The sequence below is a fragment of the Nelusetta ayraudi genome, unplaced genomic scaffold (genome assembly GCF_046127955.1).
Source record: "Nelusetta ayraudi isolate G7.1 ecotype Tasmania unplaced genomic scaffold, CSIRO-AGI_Nayr_v1 ptg000042l, whole genome shotgun sequence".
Lineage (NCBI taxonomy): Eukaryota > Metazoa > Chordata > Actinopteri > Tetraodontiformes > Monacanthidae > Nelusetta > Nelusetta ayraudi.
Window position 1 is genome coordinate 8,147,886 of NW_027466092.1, and position 20,138 is coordinate 8,168,023.

The following is a 20,138-nucleotide window of genomic DNA, read 5'->3' on the forward strand; positions in this document are numbered from 1 at the left end:
CAGAGGGCGGAACAAACACCTGGCTGGCTGGGGGTGTTGCTGCTGATCTGTGGTCGGTATGACTCATGACTCAGTGGCATGTCAAGGGAGTGTGGCATGGAGTAGACTTTGATTGACCACCCCCAGGTGCCACCCTATGTGAATTCCAGCTCGGTTTCTACCAAGTAAAGATGCAATGAAACCTCCAACCTGAGGGGCAGTAATGAGTTAGGAGAATTGCCCAGCCTGCCTGAGATAGAGGGAGAAGAAGAAATTTGAACTGGTCACATCCTCCACAGAAGAAGAAAAATAAGGTGCAAATCAGATGCTGGTTTGGCGCTTCTGAATAGTTGACAGTTGACGGTATTCACTCATGCGTGACAACTGAATTTACCGAGCGAAATACGACTATTGAAGTGACGCGCGTTGTGCATCCTACCATCACAGTCAGAAGAAAAATTGCTTCTTCATTTAAAACGAAGTCCAAAACAGCAGAGCTGCCAGGGCAGCAAGCAATAATAGCGAGAGCTGTGGCGGGGATGGAAACTCCAGTTGTATACAGGTGAGAAAATTTCAATTCAAGTCCCACTTCTTAAGGGAATTTCATTTGATCTTTTTTTTTTCTGATAAAATATGTAATTGACTGTGATACAAGAAGAAGTAAGAATTTTTTGCATCAACTATTTGACCTATTCAAAAGATCATCTTATTGTGTGTTTTCAAAATGTCCCACTTGTGTGAAAAGAGGCATTTTGACCTTGTGACATTTAAATAAGCTGCTTTCTGAGGTCAAACAGCACATCAAGTCTTCTTGTTGGTTAAGTCAATGTTTATTGAGTAAGCCATGTGCTTATTTTTGTTTTGTTGGCACTTCAATGACTCAGCGCATTTTCAAATGCAATGTTTTATTGGTTTTAAGCCTGAGCCTTGGAGGTGTGATTTCTCAAAAGAAAACAGTGAAGATTTATATTGAGGGTATATAGGCTCCATCTGTGTGTTGTGATGTGATTGTGTAAGAACTGTTAACACTCGAATGATAGTAATACAATTAATTCAGGAAAACGATGTGGTGTGACTGTGTGTATGCATTCCGGACTAAGACCACCAACTCTGACCAGATACATTGTGTATTATTGGTCAACCTGTATGCCAAATCTCCAAAATAGATAGAGAGCCCTACTTGGGCCACACCAGTCAAAAATTCCAGACTTCCATGACTTCCTCGCGACAAGACATAAAATAGGGCTGATTTCCACGAAATGTGAGTTTTAGCGTCGATTTTCTGATAGATGAACTCTCCTGATCACTAGGAATTGATTGACAAGATAGTTGCATTTGTTGTTTGCCACAGCTAATTAAAAACAATTAATGATGTTTTGTGTGACACTTTTCAGCTCCAGGGCTTCAGCCTAGACAACCGAGAGCTTCCCTGAGAGCTTTGACCAGCTCAGGCCTCGCCCAGTGGGCTTCAGCCGCAGGTAAGAGTCGTCTGCGATGTTTGCTACAGTTAACAAATCAGCCCCAGGGGCTGATGGATGACCGGGTTGGAAAGGAGTACAACTGGAGCAGATGTAGATACGCACCCCCAGCGGCCGACTCTTCGGCAGATTGACAGGCTGTCTGTGCCCGGCTGTCACACAAGTAACTTGAGAAACTTTCAAGTGCCTTTTTTGTCCCCCCCCAGCGTCCGCCTCATTTGATTAGTAGCCTTAAGGGGCCATGTGGATCAATAGCTGACTTAGAGAGAGAGAGAGAGAGAGAGAGAGAGAGAGAGAGAGAGAGAGAGAGAGAGAGAGAGAGAGAGAGAGAGAGAGAGAGAGAGAGAGAGAGAGAGAGAGAGAGAGAGAGAGAGAGAGAGAATCTGCAGCAGGTCATTTAGGACAAGCTGTCCATCATGAAAGTGTGGACAAGTCCAGTCTGGCCCAACTCATACTCTACACTGGAGGAGGGCTTATTCGTGTGTGTGTGTGTGTGTGTGTGTGTGTGTGTGTGTGTGCTTGACATGAGATATTATGCGTCTGCTTGATCCATCTGTCTCATGTATGAGCACCACATCCCCCGTTGTCCATGCCAACAATGGCATGCCAACATGAGCAGGCTGGTCAACGGATAATCCGGAGGTCAAACAGGTTTTTCAATCCCTGTGTAGCCTTGTTTGTAACCTGCTCTCGTTTGATTCCTTTGACACGTTGTTAAGCTGAGCTGAAACACCGTACACAGCACACGGGCTGGATAATGCCGACCCCTCCTGCGCAGGCGGGTGCCCGTTTGGAAGTCAGGTGACCCGCTGTGCTAAAGGGCACTTTGGCATTGATTATGGGGTCGGTTTAGAGCATTTTATTACGTGCAATGATCCCCTTGTGGGCCCTTAATGGGATCAGAACCGGAGAGGCACCCAGTGACACCTGCTGCCTTCAAAAGGGGATAAAAGACAAAGAGGAGAAAGCATCTTCATACATGTTGAATACAAAACCACAACACAAAGACTTGTGTTTAATTATACATAAAAAAGCAATTTGACTGCATGTCTCTGTCTTCAAATTTGAAGCGTAATAGTCAAATAAATTGCTTGCTGTGTGGGTGCGGCAGTTTGTGAAAGGTTTGTTGATATTTGTTGCCATAATTATAAAAGAGAGACACATTGACTTTTAGGTTAATTAGAAAACCAGTTAACACGACCTTCACAATGACTTTTCTACCTTATAGCTTGTAGCTTTTAGCATATTTTATTTTCACTATTTTCTTTTAGATTTTTCATCCAGTGCTGGCTTGGATGAAAAATCAAAAAAAAAAAAAAAAACTCAACAGATGTTTACAACCTCCCATAAACCCGTCAGTCTTTTCCTTTCTGGTGAATGACAAAGTTTGCTTTCTGTCGTCCAAGTGTTTGGAAGGGGGCAAAAATATGGCAGCTTAGTAGACAGACGTTGCATGAGCACGGCTGTCACTCACCAGGAGCAGACATCATTTGTGACATCACAGGCGGCGAGTTTCAAGCGCTGCGTGCTATAACACACACGCACCATATAAAGCGGAGCGAACAAAAGAATTCAAGGATGTCAAGCAGTTTCGAGGAAGGTCACTGACGCGCTGGAGACACACGTTGGTGTGGAGAATGTTGTTGCTTTTTTTTTTTTTCCAAGGCTTAAATCATCTGATCAGGAAGTCTTTTTTTTTCCTTTCCACAGTTTAAACCTCCAACTCTGCCCCATCCGTCCGCACACTCGGCAACAACCTGCCAGAAAGCATTGTCACCATCAATGGCAGCAGGCTGTTGGCAAGTCTGATCTCGCTCCCTTTTTTTTTTTTTTTTTTTTTTTGGTGCTTCAAAACAATCCCAAGCGCTGCGCTCTGCGACTGCGACGGCGAACGAACGGCGCCGTCCTGCCGCGGTGGCAGGGAGTGTCGGCGTTCCCGCCACAGCGCAGGAGCGTCTGCCTGACTCAACTCCAATACTGTATGTGGCAATTAGATGAAACATTTAGCCGATGTTTGTCATTGCGCTCACTCGAGGCCCGGAATGTAAAAACAGCCTCGCATTAAAAAGAAAAAAAAAAAAAAATCCCGAGAGGGGAGAAAAAAAAATCTGATGGGATTCATAGAGGGGAATTTAAAAAGTGGGACTAAAAAACCCAATATTTTTAGCGTTATTCGAGGAGAGAAGGAATCTGAGTTTGTGTTGATCTCCCTCCGAGGCGGAGCCGACCCCGGAATCATTCCCCGGCGGGGGGGTTGGCCCTGGCAGGGGAGTTGGGGGGAAGGCGTGTCGGCCCCTCGCCCCTCGTGTTCATTTAAAGGTGTCCCGCGCCGTCCACTTGTCCGAGCTAAATGGAAGCAGAGTGTTCGACAAACAGCCTGTCCACCCACGGCTTCCTTTCATCAGAGACCTTGTAGACGCCACACAGAGACACGCCGCCGGACACACACACACACACACACACACACACACACACACACACACACATACACACACACACACAGCCCTCTGGGGCCGTGCTTTGGTCGTCGGAAAACACAGCCCGCCGCCCACGCCACTGTCACTCACTTGCGCTTCCTGGCCCGTCCACTCCTGCCACCTCCCCCCCGACAGCGGCGTCGTTCGGCCGCCCACACGTGCCAGTTAACCTCCTAATGAGGCGGCACAGGGCGTCGCGGCCCCCCCCCGGAAGGCCGACCGGACGACCTGTCTGCGTGTCACTTTTTATCCTCATCCCACGCTGGCCGTGTGATGGACCGCCTCCTCTAATTGACTGACTGAATTAGCGAGCGGCCGTCCGGATGACTGCCTGGATGGAGGCGCAGCGCGCCTTGCCGTGCCGGCGTGGGCGTGGGAACGCACAGCGGAGCACGTGGGAGGAGGGCTGGAGTGGCGGAGGGAGACGCACGCCGAGCGGCGCTGCAGCCGCAAAAAAAGAGCCGATTTCGACAGTCCGAAGTGGACACGTGGCATTCCGTCCTTTTTGTTTCGTAAGACGGCCGGTGACGCCGCTGTTACTAAAAAGCAGAACCTTGAGGACCTCGTGTCTCCATTTTTATTTTCCTTTCTCACAAGACTGAAGTTTGTCCTGGAGGTGAAAACCAACAGCTCGGACTCGTCAGACCACTGCTAAAATTCATCCCAGTCTTTTTCTTTTTTCTTTTCTTTTTTTTTTTTTCGGTTTAATTTTTAAAGCTTGGGGGCGATCAAGAAACATATTGATTTCCTGGCAATAAAGATGACTTTGCAAAATTATTGTTCAACAAGACTCAAAGCCTTTGTTCTGCGCATTGTTAATACACCTGGATTATAATTTTTTTTTTTCGCCTTAAAGGTCCATTGTGTATATTTTTTAAGGAAGCTCGTCTGACAGCGTGTTTCATATTTAGGCCACTGTCAGGTGGTTTTCCTTTAAAAATGGCAGTGCAAGATGGCAGCTAAGAAGGAGCAAGACCCTTATTGCTCTATGTAGCCATATACTGTATATGAGAACCGTTCTCAGAAAAACCAACTGACTTATTGTTCTGCGAGTCTACACTTTCACTCATGTATTTATGGGCTCTATGTTAAGCTTTTGCTAATATAAAAATGATAAATCAAGCCAAATGTTACACACCGGACCTCAGAGAGTGAGAGCGAAAGAGTGGAACATAAAGCGCTGAGTGGAGGCATAACAAGTCATTCATTGAGCCCCCACGAACGCCTCCTGCTCACAGACGGTCAGCACAACGCTGGCCAGCGCTCGTGACTCCTCCGTCCGACAGTGGAGCCCAGATGGAAGTTTGCTGTCTGTCTCCTGCACTCGGTGCCGCAGCTGCTCTTTGTTTGCTCCCCTTTAGCCGGAACACGGGGCGCCGCGTATTTTGTGTGCGTGTGACTCACGCCGGTCCCCTCGCTGACGATCATCTATTGTGAGCGTGGCAGCAGCAGCCCCAACACTTGACTGCACAACTGTTAATTTCTCTCTCGGCGCATAAATTAATAGTTCATAAATAAGCGAATAAATTAAGGAGTGGATGGGAGGAGAGCGAGGGAGTGGAGGAGGGGAGGGGGGAGAGGGGAGGGTGAGGAGTGGGGACGGGGGCAGGAAAAAAAGTTTCTCATCAGAAAAATTTAATTTCTCACTCCGACACCCACGAGAACTGGGGTAGGAAGGTGGGAGGAGGAGTGGGGGGGCGGAGGAGGGTAATGGATGTGAGTAGGTCTGTGTGTGTGTGTGTGTGTGTGTGTGTGTGTGTGTGTGTGTGTGTGTGTGTGTGTGTGTGTGTGTGTGTGCAAAGGGGATTCATTTTCAGCTTTTCCATCACACCTCTCAGAGCACTGACATGTTGGTTTGTTTGTTTCTCTGCATATGTGTGCAAGTGTTTTGTTTATTTTATCCTCACTTTAGATTTGTGACTAAACACACGTACACCCATCAGGGACCTGACAGGTCTTTTTTTTAATTAGCACTATCGGTCGGAGCCACGATGCACCAGTGTGAGTCGCAGGCGGCCGCTCCTCTGTCTGCACTCCAGTCGACGTCTCCTCGAGTGCACCAGCTGGTTCCAGACGGGCGGAGTGGAAGGGTGGCGCACGGAGTTTGACAACGAGCTCACCCACGCACCGCAGTGACTGTAGACTGAGTCATGACGGAGAACAAAAAGCACACAAAAGCACAAAAAAAAATAAAATAAAAATAACCCAGAAGAAATTTTAATTAAGCAAAAATGAAAAATCAGCAACAAGTGTGAGCCTGTCCAACAAACACGTAAATGGCCTCGGTGTGGTTGCTCAGCTGACGGCAGCCTCGTGTTCATATCACCGCTCTGAATTTCACTTGCAACTCTTGGTTAACCTTGAGAGAAGACACTCTTTGTTATTTTTGGGCCGGTATGTTACTTCATGCGAGTTGTGTCAGAAAGCAGGGAGAGCAGCCAGGCGGAGTTCAGCCGTGCACAGTGACTCCAGGCATCATTTACACACATGCACGTTCTGGTGGAAGGTCTCGGTGTGGATGGATTATTCCTTTCCCAGATTGCGCTGCGTGACGAGCTGCAGCCTCGGCCGCCTTGTTTTTGACAAAGATGAGTCACAGCAACGGCGGCACTTTGAAAGAAATCATATAGCGCATAACAGAACGCTGTAATGAAGGAGTGGAATGCAGGAAGCAGCGAATGCGGAGGTTAAAATTTAGTCTGCTGCGAATGTGTGAACTAGTAATTATACGCGGCGGGTATGTCTTCTGTTGGAATGGTTCGTTTTTTTTCTTTGAAGGTCCCACAAAAATTCCTTCCATTGTTTTCGACAATAACATGTCTAGCCCAAAACATTATTTTCCTCCTTTTTCTTGCTTCAATTTCAGAAAAAGAAAACACACTGTTCTGATAATCAACTTTCTTTGTTTTTGTTCCCTGCAAAAAAAATAAAAAAAGTGGAAAGTCCAACAAAGTGTTGCTTCTGGCGAGGAGCTAAACAGGCAGTGTCACTTGAGGCCGTCCACCGAGGGCTAAATATGCTGTTTCCCGTAAAAATAATTTCCCAAGGCTGCTCTGCTGGAGTCTGAGGGAAGAGAAAAAAAAAATCAGAAAATGCATATAATATAGGATTTTTAAGACTTCTTGCGCTGTCGCCTCACGGCGAGGAGGTTGTCTGTTTGATTCCAAAAAAGGAATCCCAGGCCAGGAGCCTTCCTGTGTGGACAGTAGTTTGCTGGTTCTTGCTGTGTCTGCGTGGTTCCCTGCTGCTCCAGCCTCCTCCCACAGTCCAAACGCATCCGTGTTAAGCTAATTGTGAAGGGTTGTTTGCGAGTAATCTGTTACTAAGTAATCCACTACTGTAATTACTCTAGGCAAAACTGGTAATTATATCATACTTACTTCATCAAGTAACGATTCCATTACTTTTCTGAAATATGTTTTGCAAGCTAAAAATGTCCTATCATTCACAAAATGTCTGAAATTTAGAAAAACAACAGAAAACAGGGATGTCGCAGATTGATGATGCAGCCGTGCATGCAATGTCATTGATATGCGACGACAAAAGAAAGAGCAGCGATTGCGCTTGTAGCTGCAAATACAAATGTTATTTTTAGTTTGTCTAAATGAAAGAATATTGTGGTTCATTGTACGTTACGTGCAGGAAACAAGTCACTGTCACTTTATCTTTTTTAACTCAAGTAATTAGTCATAAGTAATTGATTACTTTTGAAACAAAGTAGTTAAAGTAGTAATCAGATTACTTTTTTAAAAGAAGTAATCAGTAGTCAGTAGTTGGATTACTTTTACGGAGTAATCCCAGCAGCACCGGTTGTTTGTGTCTCTGCGGGGCCCTGCGATAAACTGAGGCTCAAGCATCCCAGTGACCCTGAGAGCAGGAGAGGTGTTGATAGAGGAGGCATGGGTGGAGGGATGTTTTAGAATTAAATCCATTGTCATGATTATTGTAACAAACAAGTCTGTTTGTGGATAACCCCTTGAGATGAACCATCTCATTTTTCAAGGGGGGTTTATCTGAATTCATCATTAGAGTAGTTGTGCATGCACACGGCTTCGTCCTCCCAGCTCCTCCCTTCCAATGAGCTGCTAGCAAACTCGCCATGGCTGGCTGATGAACCCTGTTTTCATTCTTAAACCTGTTGTTGTTCAAATGCTTTCAAATTGCGCTCTGAGGTCAAATTGTGCAACGATCAACCTTTTTTTTTTTTCCGACACAAGCTTCCCGAAGATCCTCCACTCACAGGGGCTGCGGTTTGAAGAGAGATATGGCTGAAATTTGATCATATAAAGAGGGGGAAAAAAACAAAACAAACGAGGTGCAAGCGCTCCACGATGTGCAATAATCTGTAATATGCGAAAGCTGATTTCCCCGGCTTAAAATTAGAGCTTCCAATAAAGTGCGGATGGGCCCGGCGCTGATGCCTGGCCAGCCATTCTGGCTGCAGGATGACTCCTTTGGGTTGGAGCGCGGCCACGCTGATGAACGGCTCCGGCAGTGTGTTTGTTTTTTGATCCACTCCTCAGCACAGCAGGCTGTTTGCTAAGACCCCACCCCACCCAACCAACCATTCCCCCCCCTCCGATGAAAAGTAGTTTACCACCTTCCCTGGACCCGGACCAGCCAAAGGCTGCTGAGACACCAGGTCTGAGATGGAACGCCATCATTTATTTTTTCAAATCTTGGCCCTTGGGTTGCAATATTTGGTTGTTATCATGTCTGTTCAATGAAGCAAAGGGAAACTCTGTCTCACCGAGTGGCTGCTGTTGTGTGTTGTGTGTCTATGTGGCCCTGCAGTGGCACCGCATCACCCGCCGGCGCTATCTTGGGATTATTACCGTGTTTTTTTTCCCCCACTCCCGTTTCCAAACTTTATTCCTCTGTGTGATTGTCCTGAATGTGCCCTTGAAGAGTTGCGGCGCAGACAACAGACACTGGCCAGATCCTCCCGGTAAAAGTGTTTTTAATAATTAATGGCACCCCCCCACCCCCCATCCCCCAACCCCGCCCCAACCTTCACACTGGCTCCACTCCAGGCTGCCCGCCCCATTTCACTCACTCACCGTCATGAATTATTCCCGCAGACACGCGCTCACGCGCACAAACACATGCGGGGGCAACGCGACCCCGGCGGACATGCGAAGGCGAATCGGCAAAGTGAAAACAATACCACCACAGTCGTGCGCGCCAAGCAGCGTCTAATGACACGTGCGCTGAGGCCATTTGCAGCATTTGTCATGCCGACGCGCTTGATGCACACAGGGAAAACTTACAGCTGGGGGGGAATAAACAAACCAAAAAAAACCCCACGCGCACAACCAGCCGCGCGCGCACGTGCGCTTGAGCCGCAGCGAGTCCCAGTGCGGCGCGTTGCTGTTTGCGTTGCGTTTCCTGCGTGGACTGCGTCGCGTCCGCCTGTCGGCAGGCCGTCACTCTGACCGGAGCCCGAAAGAAGCAAACGCTCGCCTCCTCCTCCAAACAATAAAATACGGCCTTTAAAATGTCACTCGGTCCCGACAGAGCGAAAAGCAGAGGCAACAAATCGATGCACGTTAGTTGTTCAATTGACTTTGGCTCTGCGACTCCCCTCTCACCTCACGCGAGGGCTGTTTTTCTAGCCGTCCATCCCCCCCCCCGCCCCCCCCCCCTTCTTTTCCTCCCTCCTCTGTTGACCTTCTGTGTTCCTGTCCATTTTTTCCTCCTCCTCTTCCTCCTTCTCCTTCGCCCTCTCCAGACGCCTGCCCTTCGCCAGCCGTCTGGTCCGGGCGTCGCGGCGCCCATTCGCCGCCGCCGCCGGCCGCTGCCTTGGCAGCGCTCATTTCAATTTTCACCCGGTTCCCGGCTTATCGCGTTGACATCATTAAGGCTCCCTCTCAGCGCCGCGCTCATTTGTTATCCTCCCCATTTTACACCTTTCCATCGCTCTTTCTCTCTTTTTGTGTCTCCCTTTCTCTCGCGCTCCCCCTCCTCCCCTCCCTCCATCTCGCTCATTGTCAGAGGATTTAAAAGGCTCTCTGTTTGAGAGCGCTGAGTGGCTGGGCTTTGCCTTTCTTTTTTTCATCCCAATGACAGAAACCTGTTGGCGTCTCCCTATTCCAGATAAAAGGGTGGGACTTTTTTTTCTTGGCGAGGATGACAAGAGGCCAAGTCGGTTTCACGAGTTTGAAAAAGTGAGAAATGACACGCGTCTTCGCAAGTGACTGCGTTGCGTTCATCAAAACACACTCTTGTGTATTTTAGGTGGCTGCTCGTTCCGAGGAAAATCAGATGATGCAGCTGAAAAGTTTAGTTTACGTGAGAAACTATTATTAAATCACTTGGGGTTCTAATGAAATGAAATTTTCTTCTTCTTTTTTTATTTACGAGATTTGTATTTTATTTTATTATTTAACAAGCAGCCAGTTAATGAAATAATAGAAATAATCCTGGGAAGCCTGCTAGGGTTCCACATTAATAGCTATAGGACATCTATTGCTAATTAGCTTGACCACTCGTCTTATTGAAACAAAGTGCAATAAATAATACTGCCACTAAGGCTTACCATTAAAGGTCCATGTGAAATTCACATTACCAACGTTTTCTATCAGTAATAGCTTGCTCCATTTTTTTTAGAGTGCGTCATGCGCACTAATTCCTCTCCCGGGCCTCTGCGACCACCTCACAGCCACCTTGTTTGTGTCTCCTTCCAAACAGCTGGAAGGTCTGACAAATCCTGCAGTTGCTGCAGGGAAGTAAAACTAATTGTTTTTGCAGGGAGCTGGAATAGGAGGGCGATACGTTGCTGTCTGGCGTCTTTCTCCAGAGATCTACTGTGTGTAGGTTTCTTTTGGATAGTCAATAGTGCACGACCGCTCTGCTGGAGCACAAGAAGAAAAAAACACAAGATTTTAAAATGTGTTTAATATTTTCAAGATACCAAGAATAAACCATGCCAAGAAAGCAAGAATTTGCATTTTTTTGCTGAACATTATGGAACAAAAAAAATCTATATTTTAAAAAAACTATATAAGTTTTTAATATTAGGTGGGTAGAATTGGACAACCAGAGTGGTCTGAAAAATGGCATGGCTGTGTGTGTGTGTGTGTGTGTGAGGGAGAGAGAGAGAGAGAGATAAAGAGACAGATCGTGGATGTGCATAGCCTGACAGCTGCGCTCATGAGAAAAAAACTGAAAAGTTTCACATGATCGTTGCTGTCGTTTTCAGCATCATTGCTTTGCTAACAATGACGTATATTCACAAGGTTGTATTATTGTGCAACAAACCAAAAGCCAAGAATGGAAACTTTTTTTTTTTTAATTATTTTTTAGATCCAAGTCGGAGACTCACTTTCAGCTCAAACTCGACATCACTGACTAAGTTCAGTAATGAAGTGCATCTGGTCATGTGACCGAACCTGCAGCTCCTCCTGCAGCTCCTCCACTGTACTCCTCTCCTTATGCACACAGGCTCCGAGCTGCATGTTTGCCTGCGCCGGCTTATCTGCCCGCCAGCAGCATCTTGTTATCTGCAACTCCCAAAATAAACGCAGTGCTAATGTGCGGTAGTTTGTTCGCCTTATCTCGCCGCAGTGTTTCCTCAAAATCAAATCAGTTTTGCGGCGGTGTTGATACTTCACTGGGCTTATCGCCTGCCGCTGTCCACATTAGAAGACGACCGCCGGGTCTCTGAACCCTGCCACAGTCTGCGACGTCTGACTGAAGCCTCCTGCTCCCCCCCCCCCTCCCCCAGCTTTATCTGAGCAGTGTTTTCACAGACGGCGTTTGACACACAGGACCCTGCTGTTGCCTTGGCGTGGGGGTTGGCGGAGGGGGTCAGGGGTCAAGTGAAGTGAAACTGGCAAAGGGAGAGGTCAGGGGAATTGGAAGAATGGAATACAAGGGAGAAAGATGGACACGGGAGAAGGTTAAGACCCCGCTGAAAGGGAGCCCAAAGTTAATATCCCTGGCCGTCCCCTGTGTCTTAACCTGAGGCTGAACTAGTACGGCCCGCTCCCTAATGAGAAACAGCGGCTCACATCTGCATTACTCCGCAGAAATCTCTGGAGCCGCCTTCCTCAGATCGATTTGAGGGCAAATAAAATCAGTGGTGCCAGCGACCGTTTTCTGGCTCTCTGGTGGCCTGAGTGCCAACACCGCAAGCTTTCACAAGGTGGGAGTCACATTGTGAGAAAGCCTACGGGAGGGAAAAGTGAAAGCTTTTATACACACACACACACACACACACACACACACACACACACACACACACACACACACACGCAGCTCACCTCCTATCTATAAACAGAGGCCCAGGGTGAGGGCGCGGTCCTGCGGCCAGCGCTAAGGATCGAATGTGCAGGTTACAAGGCCGATGGCGGCGCCGCGGTGAGCCTTACGAGCTTGGCGTCGTGCACCCCGGAGCCCTGTCGCACCTCCCCACCACACCGTCCCGTAAAAAACGCCTTTAAAAATCGAGCGGCCCTCCTCAACAGGAAACTGAGGTTTTTCCACTGACGGGTTTCTCCCTCCCTTCTTTTTATAAACATCAAAACCAGCGCGTCCCTAATTAACGTCCACCGCGCACGCGCATATTTGGGTCGTGTGTGCGCGTGTGTGCGCAGTAAGACCCGGGGGCCGTGTGTTTTGACTGGGCCCGGGCGTGCACACGTGTGGGTGTGACGCTGCTGTAAAAGTCAAAATAAGGGAGCCACATGGGACCGTTTACCCAGCGACAGACCACTTCTGTCTAATTAGTGTGAAACAGTAGAAAAATATAGGCAAGTGTAATTAAAGTTAGGGGATGGAGGTGTGTGTGTGTGTGTGTGTGTGTGTGTGTGTGTGTGTGTGTGTGTGTGTGTGTGTGTGTGTGTGTGTGTGTGTGTGTGTGTGTGTGTGTGTGTGTGTTGCACATATGGCGCGCGGTAGCGCTCGCTTCCCGTCGACTGCGAGCACGTCCGTGGCGGCGTCTCAGGTGAAGCCGCCGTGAGCTGCTGTCAGCGCTAACGTGCCGCACATGTCCGCTAGCGCTCGGCTGACACCCCTCAAGTCTTCTGTGTGTAATAAAGCGCCAGATGAAAGAGTTTCCTCTTGCTGGGCGCAAGTCCGATCCGTCGTCTGGAGATTGAATGAATGACGGGATGGGGTGATTTACCTCGAGTGGGTTCGCTGCAGTTTACTTGACCCCGTCCGCGTCAGCCGTGAAAAGCTACACGTTTAGCGACACGAGGCCGGATAGCGTTTGGGTTTTTTCAGCCTTTAAGTTTTTTTTTTTTCTTTCCTTTTTTCCCAAAAAACAGGCCACGTGGGAAGAAATGGATATCGATTCTCGGCACCACTCCTCCCGAGTCTGACTCGCTGCCCATCCCGAGACATGTCAGTGAGCACAGCCAGACCACCAGGCCTCTGGTAGCGGCAGTGTTTGCTGACTGAGAAAACATCAGCGAGGTCTGTTCTCACTAGAATTTAGCTTCTGGCAGGCTGGGAGGAGGTCAGGGGAGGGGGGACGAAAACAACCTGATGGCACCTTAAGCAACCTGGCTGGCAGTTGTTACATCTAGTGGTAGTTAACAATCAGTATTAGCCATAAAGCTAACGGTGTGCTAGCCCTCAGGGACAGCTCTGCACTGTAACAGGCGACCGTGTTATCAGGAGCAACATATGGTGCTTATTGGTCGGCCGGCGGTCAGAGACGCTGCAGCTGGAGTTCATCACAGGGAAACCAGCAAAAATGTTTTTACCGTAAAGTATGAGCGGCATTCTTACGAAAACAAGTTTGCATTTTGCTTCACACACCACACACACACACACACACACACACACACACACACACACACACACACACTCACACACAGACAGTATGATGTCTGGTCAAAAGGTTGTTTTGCAAACAAACAGCAGTGAATAAACTAAATTGTTTTGGTTCTGTCCAACACCTGGAAGATACCTTAAACTGCGGCTCCCCCTTCCCTCCTCTTCCCTGATGCAGCAGCATGTTGTAGTAGGAGTGAGAACATAATCTCAACAGGAAATTACTCTGGAACCCTGGAGTTTACTGGTACGTTGAGACAAGATTATAACGTCTTAAAGCCAAGTCACTTCTGCTTGGAAAGCAGAGCGGAGACGACGAAAAAAGAAACATAAGTGAGTGCAGAAGCATCCTGGGCTGATGTTCAGATGCTATATTTGTGGGGGTTTTTTTCTTAGCAAGCGAAGCTTAATTATAAGACTGCGAAGCCATTATGCAAAGCTGATTTTTAAGAGACGGGCCACAGATTAGTTCCCGTCTTCCCAAAGGTGCAAGCGTGTCGGAAGTTACCAAAATAGATAGGATATTTAGTGCGCATTGTTTTGCTAATTGTCTTTGAACCTTGGCTCACCTGCAGTTTTTGCACCAAAATAGCCACACGTTAAAAAGGAAGCACTGTAAACGAGGCGATTACAGCACAAGAAGGAGTGCCTCTCCAGCCATTTTGCCTCCTATTCGCAGTCGGCTGCTCCTCTCCCTCATCGTGACGCTCCGTCTTCACCTCATCTTTACCGTATTTTTTTTTTGTTTTTGTTTTGTTTTTTTTGCTGTTTGGTGCTGCACGCGGTTTTGGGAAAACAATTTGTCCCAGTATGGAATGTGATAAATGAAAGCCATATGTCTTTGTGAGGACAAATGGAGCCCCGTGTGTGTTGACAGTACATTTTTATCCTGGTGGGACTTCCATTGAAACCTTGACATTTTTAGACAATATTGCAGTGGTGAGCCACGGAAAGGATTTCATAAGTCAACACAACACTGGAGACCTGTGTGTGTGTGTGTGTGTGTGTGTGTGTGTGTGTGTGTGTGTGTGTGTGTGTGTGTGTGTGTGTGTGTGTGTGTGTGTGTGTGTGCATTTCTACAAGCCACACTCATCTCTCCCGCTGTCTCAGCGTTTGAATGTGTATGTCACAACACTTATTACTTTGTGCAGCGCGCGCACACATGCGTGTGTGTGTGCGTGTGCGTGCACGCGCTCGAGTGCGCACATCTGTCTGTGAAAATAATCTCTTTCGGTGAATATCTGTTCCTTTAAATTCTTCCCCCGTCACTCCTCCGCTCATCCTTTGTTTCATAAGCCTGTCTGCGTGTTGGTGGGGGGGGGGGGGGGGGGGGAAGACGCATGACGCCGCCGCGTTTATCCGTCCATCTTCTCCCATTTCTGTCTTTTATCCAGTTGTTTTGCTCAGGTATCCCCGCTATTACGGGCGCTGAGTCTCTGAGGCCTTGGCACGATCCGCAGCATGAAATCTGAACTAATGCCGCACTCTTGTGCCATCCCCTCGAACGCTGGATGGGTTAAGTAACAAAACAAAATAAGCAAAAAAAAAATAATAATAATAGTAAAAAAAAAAAAAAGCAGGCTTTTTTCTTCCTGCTTCTTTTCTGTCAGAAGTCAGCGAGGGATGGCCCGACAGAGGGAGAGGATTCTGTTTTATATTTCAATATACTTATCTGCTCCTACTGCTTCTATTATACAACGTTGAAGAAAGAATTGTCTGCAGCCCCGATGCATTATAGATGCAGGGAAATACATGAGGGGAAATATCTACATTAGGCACCGCTGTGCCTTTGACTTCTTCCGTTATATGCAACTGTATTTCTTTGTTATAATGTAGCAGCTGGGCAACGTATGAATAGATAAATAAAATGAAATGAAATTGCATGCGTCATTGACTGCATTAATTGAATGAATTAATTAATTAAACGCAGTCTTGTCAATTTGCTGTCAAAGTTGCTGTTAAAGTTTGAAATCCTAAAATTTGGATCCTACAAATCCATCATGTTGCCGCCTTTTAACTTCCCATTAACCTGTCAGCTGTATAATTCATTTGCCATTTAACGTGCTGTTTTAATGAAATGGTCAAAAATGCGATTAAAAAACATTTATTGTCTCGTCAAGAGAGCACAAAGCAGCGGCGGCGGCGCTGTTTCACCGTCTCCCCCGTTAAACCTTCCGAGGGAATGACTGCACAGTGTCGCCCTCGAACATTTGCTCTGGCTTTGCAAAATGTATACAGAGAGAAGATTAACGACATTAGCTGAAGAGTAGCGGTAGAATGAATCACACTGTGTTTTTAATCATCTGTGATGCCAGGAACCAGACAGAACAACCAAAGGTAGCGCAGTAATCTGCTCTCCCGGGCTTTGGATAGCAGAGAATTTAAGAGGAATTGTTTTCATTTCCCTGCAATTCCACGTGAAGCCGTGTACTGCGGTGATAGTATAAAGCGTATAAGGGCTCCGAGAGACTTTACAATGTTTGCTCACTCCGGTGGAAACACAACAGTGAGAAAAGGAGAGGAGGCAATTCTGCACTTTATCCCCCTTTCAATATATAATGCTCGCTGGGGGAATTCTTTGAGCGGCGGCCGCCCTCCGTCCCCTCTCGCCTCCCCTCCTTGTTGCTCCTCGGCTGCAGAGAGCGGTGGCACAGCACTGCTGGTTTCCGCCCTCCTTTGTACAAATTCCGTTTAATGTGTTTGCGCTTGTCGTGTGTGTTTGTGCTGCCGCATCTGCGCGGCCTCTGCACAGCATGTGCCTCCTGTGCGGGCGCCTCCCTCAGTTTTATGTGCATATGTAGTTTCAGTGCCCCAATTTTCGGCACGTTGCTCGACAGCTTGGGCTTTACTATGAGAGTGCGCACGTGTGTGTCTGTGTGTGTGTGTGTGTGTGTGTGTGTGTGTGTGTGTGTGTGTGTGTGTGTGTGTGTGCGTGCTCCCGCTGTATCAGTGCATCTAAGCAGCCTGCCTCGATACTGTAAATCTTGTACATCTGTTTTCAGTCTATGTGTGTGCGTGTGTGTATGTGCATGCGCGTGCAGGTGCGTGCTCTGACATGCACTCGGATTTCTCCTGCATGCAGACCAGACCGAGGCTAAACTAAATCAGATGCCAGACATTTTACCTTTGAGTTACACATTTCTGATTTACACTCACCCCTGCAGCCTGTCCACATGCTTGTCATGAATCTGCAGCGGCCGTCCTCCGTGTAAACCCCCCCCACCACCACCACCACCACCACCACCACTACTTTGATGTTGGATTTAGATTACAGTGAGTCCTTTTCTTTTATTTACCTTCTCTGACCGTCTCGCTCAGATTTTTGTCTTTGCAGTTATGAGTTTGCACATTTGCTTGTGTGTGTGTGTGTGTGTGTGTGTGTGTGTGGTGTGTGTGATGTGTGTGCGCGTGTGCGTGCATCCGCTTGCCCGTCTGCCTGCTCGTGTATTAATATGCAAGGGAAACAGCTGGCGTGGCTAATGGCTGTCCCTCCCCACTTCCCTCCCAGATTCTGATCTCTCCTCCAAACTCTGCTCATTCAACTGAACACTGCCTCTTCTTCGTCGTCTGCTCCCCGTTCCTCCTTGAGGCTTCAAACGGAAGCAGGTGTGTTTGCGCGCGCGTGTGTGTGCGTTTCCCCTCAAGCGTGCGCGGCGCATTGTGACTGACATTTCCAGACGTGAGGGGGAGAGGGGAGAAAGTAGGTAAATGTGGGATTATTGTTGAGGAATTATGCGCTGTGACAATGGCAGAACAAAGATTGAGCGACAGAGATGCATTAGCCCGTGGAAGACTAATGTAATCACCATGCAAATTTAAATTAAAGCTATCAGCGTGGTCTTGAAGTCCGGAGAGGATGAAACACGAGTGGAGGAGTAGGAGGGCGAGAGAGGTTCGGCATAAGCGAGTTCAATTAGCAGAATTTAGCCTATTAATTAGCGCTATTAGCGACTCCGACGCTGCGGCGCTACTCAGCGAGGATCTGCGCGCGCGTCTCTCAGAGATTTGACATGAAAGTGACTTGTTAAGAGGCGCAAACAAGTAGCTTTGAAATGCCAGGATCCAAAATGCACGCTCACACGCACACATGCGCGCACACACTCGCAAACACAAGCCAGCACGTACACTCGCACGCACACAAAAGCAGGTTATGGAGATGTGGTCTGCATTTGCATTTTTGAGTGCATTCCTGCGAGTTGCACAAACACCCATCCAGACGAGCACGGAGCAGCGTGCGCAGCCGTGCAGGCCGTTTTCGTGGAGCCTGTGTGTGTGTGTGTGTGTGTGTGTGTGTGTGTGTGTGTGTGTGTGTGTGTGTGTGTGTGTGTGTGTGTGTGTGTGTGTGTGTGTGTGTGTGTGTGTGTGTGCGCGCGCGCCAGGCTGAAGTGGGCGCAGTCTGACATCCTGGCTTGCGTTGCCTTTTCTTTATTTAAAACGCCGCTCAACTCCTCGGGCCGAGTAACCAGGAGCAGCTGCCGGCGTTTTCCCTCCGTTTTCTCCCTTCTGTTCTCTCCGTCTCTCCGGCCACTACACTCGTCTCTTCACACGTCTTCCCATCGATTCTTTTCTTTTTAATCTCTTCCTCCGCGCCTCTCCCAGTTTGTATCCTTGCGTCCCGCTTTCTCATGGCCCGTGCCAGACCTCTTTATCGCCTGGCTTGAAAACTCGTTGGCCTTTTCAGCGTTCCGGCTGCTCCGTTCCTCGCCAGACTCAAAGCACATGAATCATTTTTTATTCACGATCAGACAGGCCTCTGAATGACACTGCCGGGGGCTCGTGGGGCCAACTGTCCATTTCACTTCTGCACAAATGATCGATGGTGGCAAAAGTTGTTTGCAATGGGAGCTCTTGAACTTTGATGAATATAATTCAGGTGGGCGGTGGTCACTAGTGAGCTGATTCACCGATCAGAACGTGTTCCCGTCGTGCACATGTTGGAGGAGCGGAGAGAGAAAAAAAAAGGAGCTAACAAAGAAGACCTCAGCAACCCTCCTCCCTCCCTTCTAGTAGCTCTTCAGTGCCCTCTGTTGGCAGAAGGCGTAACTGTACAAGGCAACCTGTTGCCCTCGCCCACCTAAATTGCCTTAATTCTCCTATTTAAACGTCTCACTATTGATTTCTCGGTTGAGGCTGGCACGGCTCTAATAAACAGCGACTAGCTGTCAGGGTGTGATGGATGGAACGGTGCCACGGAGGAAACTCAATTGCAAGGCAAGTGTGACACATGCGCGTTCGACTCGCCGTTTGTGTTGCCGTTTGTTCAGTTGTGCGCCGGGGTCTGTGTGCGTGTTTGTCGAAGCCTGCCGGGGTCCAGATTGGCCGCGCCGCCTGACCACGTGAGCGCGTCTGTCCTTGTGTTTATGTGTTTACACACGGTAGGCACGTGGTACCTGCTGAAGAAACGCTGTATGGAGCACCGACAGCGTGGCGTAATGATGCCAAGGGAGTCACCATGAAGGTAGCGCTCAAGCCAGAAGAGGCAGTGTTTACCAGTACAAACACAACAGCATATTGGTGTCAGCCCTCTTCCAACATCCCCATCCCTTGTGACAGCGCCGCTTCCCCTTAGCTGCCACTTCCTGTGTGTATTTATGGGTGTGTAGCTGGAGTGGTAAATATATTCATATTCTGCCCCATTTATTCCCCCTCCTTTCAGTTCTGAAAAAACGGGGCAAAGAAAGGGGAACAAATGCTTAAAAGTATTCCAACAGATGAAGGGAGACTCGTATCAAGGAGAGTGAAACAGGCATTAAAGTTAAAGGGGAGGAAATGAGAGGAGTTCGGAAAGTAACATGGCGAGAAGTTTGAGAGACTTTCACAAACTCTGAACGCGTGATCTGCGTCGAGGTGGGGTTTGGTTTCGGCTGAAAGTGACTCTGAAGGCAACGTCGCATTTTACGCGTTTATCTTTTTTAGTTTGATTCCCTGATCTGAGTCGCTCAGCTGTAACTCGCAATGTTCGCGAGTAACAGTGAAATATAGCTCACACACATGCAGCGAGGTCTGCAGGCAGGCTTGGTTAGTCGGAGGACGGGGACAAAAAAAAAAAAAAAAGCTGTGAGAAAAAGCTGTGAAGCAGTGACGGAGTATGAATTCTGCTCACTCAATAAATATTTGGATTTAATCTTTGCACACCCTTATTATTCACATGCGCTGTCACTCCAGAATCAGAACTATTTAATTAATATGTATGCTTAAAATGGTTGACACTAATTAAGGGGAAGCACAGCAGCCTGTCAGCTGGTAGAATAAAAAAATATATTTTTAAATTGTCTTTATTTTAGTCTCTCAAAGAGTTTGTATCGACCTCAACACCCCTGGTACAAACTGGGACATTGACCTTAAAAACACACACACACACACACATGCGATACATACGCATCATTTTGTTATCACGATAAAGGTAGTTTATTGTTTTAAT

General features: G+C 47.8%; 1 long non-coding RNA gene across 1 annotated transcript in view; it reads left to right on the forward strand.

Moving 5' to 3' along the window:
* The first annotated feature begins 289 nt into the window (after window positions 1-289).
* LOC142894273 (uncharacterized) overlaps window positions 290-20,138 on the forward strand; it is a 65,608-nt gene continuing 45,759 nt past the window's right edge. Inside the window, exons 1-2 of the long non-coding RNA XR_012927805.1 lie at window positions 290-541; window positions 1,374-1,457. This is a non-coding gene — a long non-coding RNA (uncharacterized LOC142894273). The remainder of the gene's footprint in view (window positions 542-1,373; window positions 1,458-20,138) is intronic.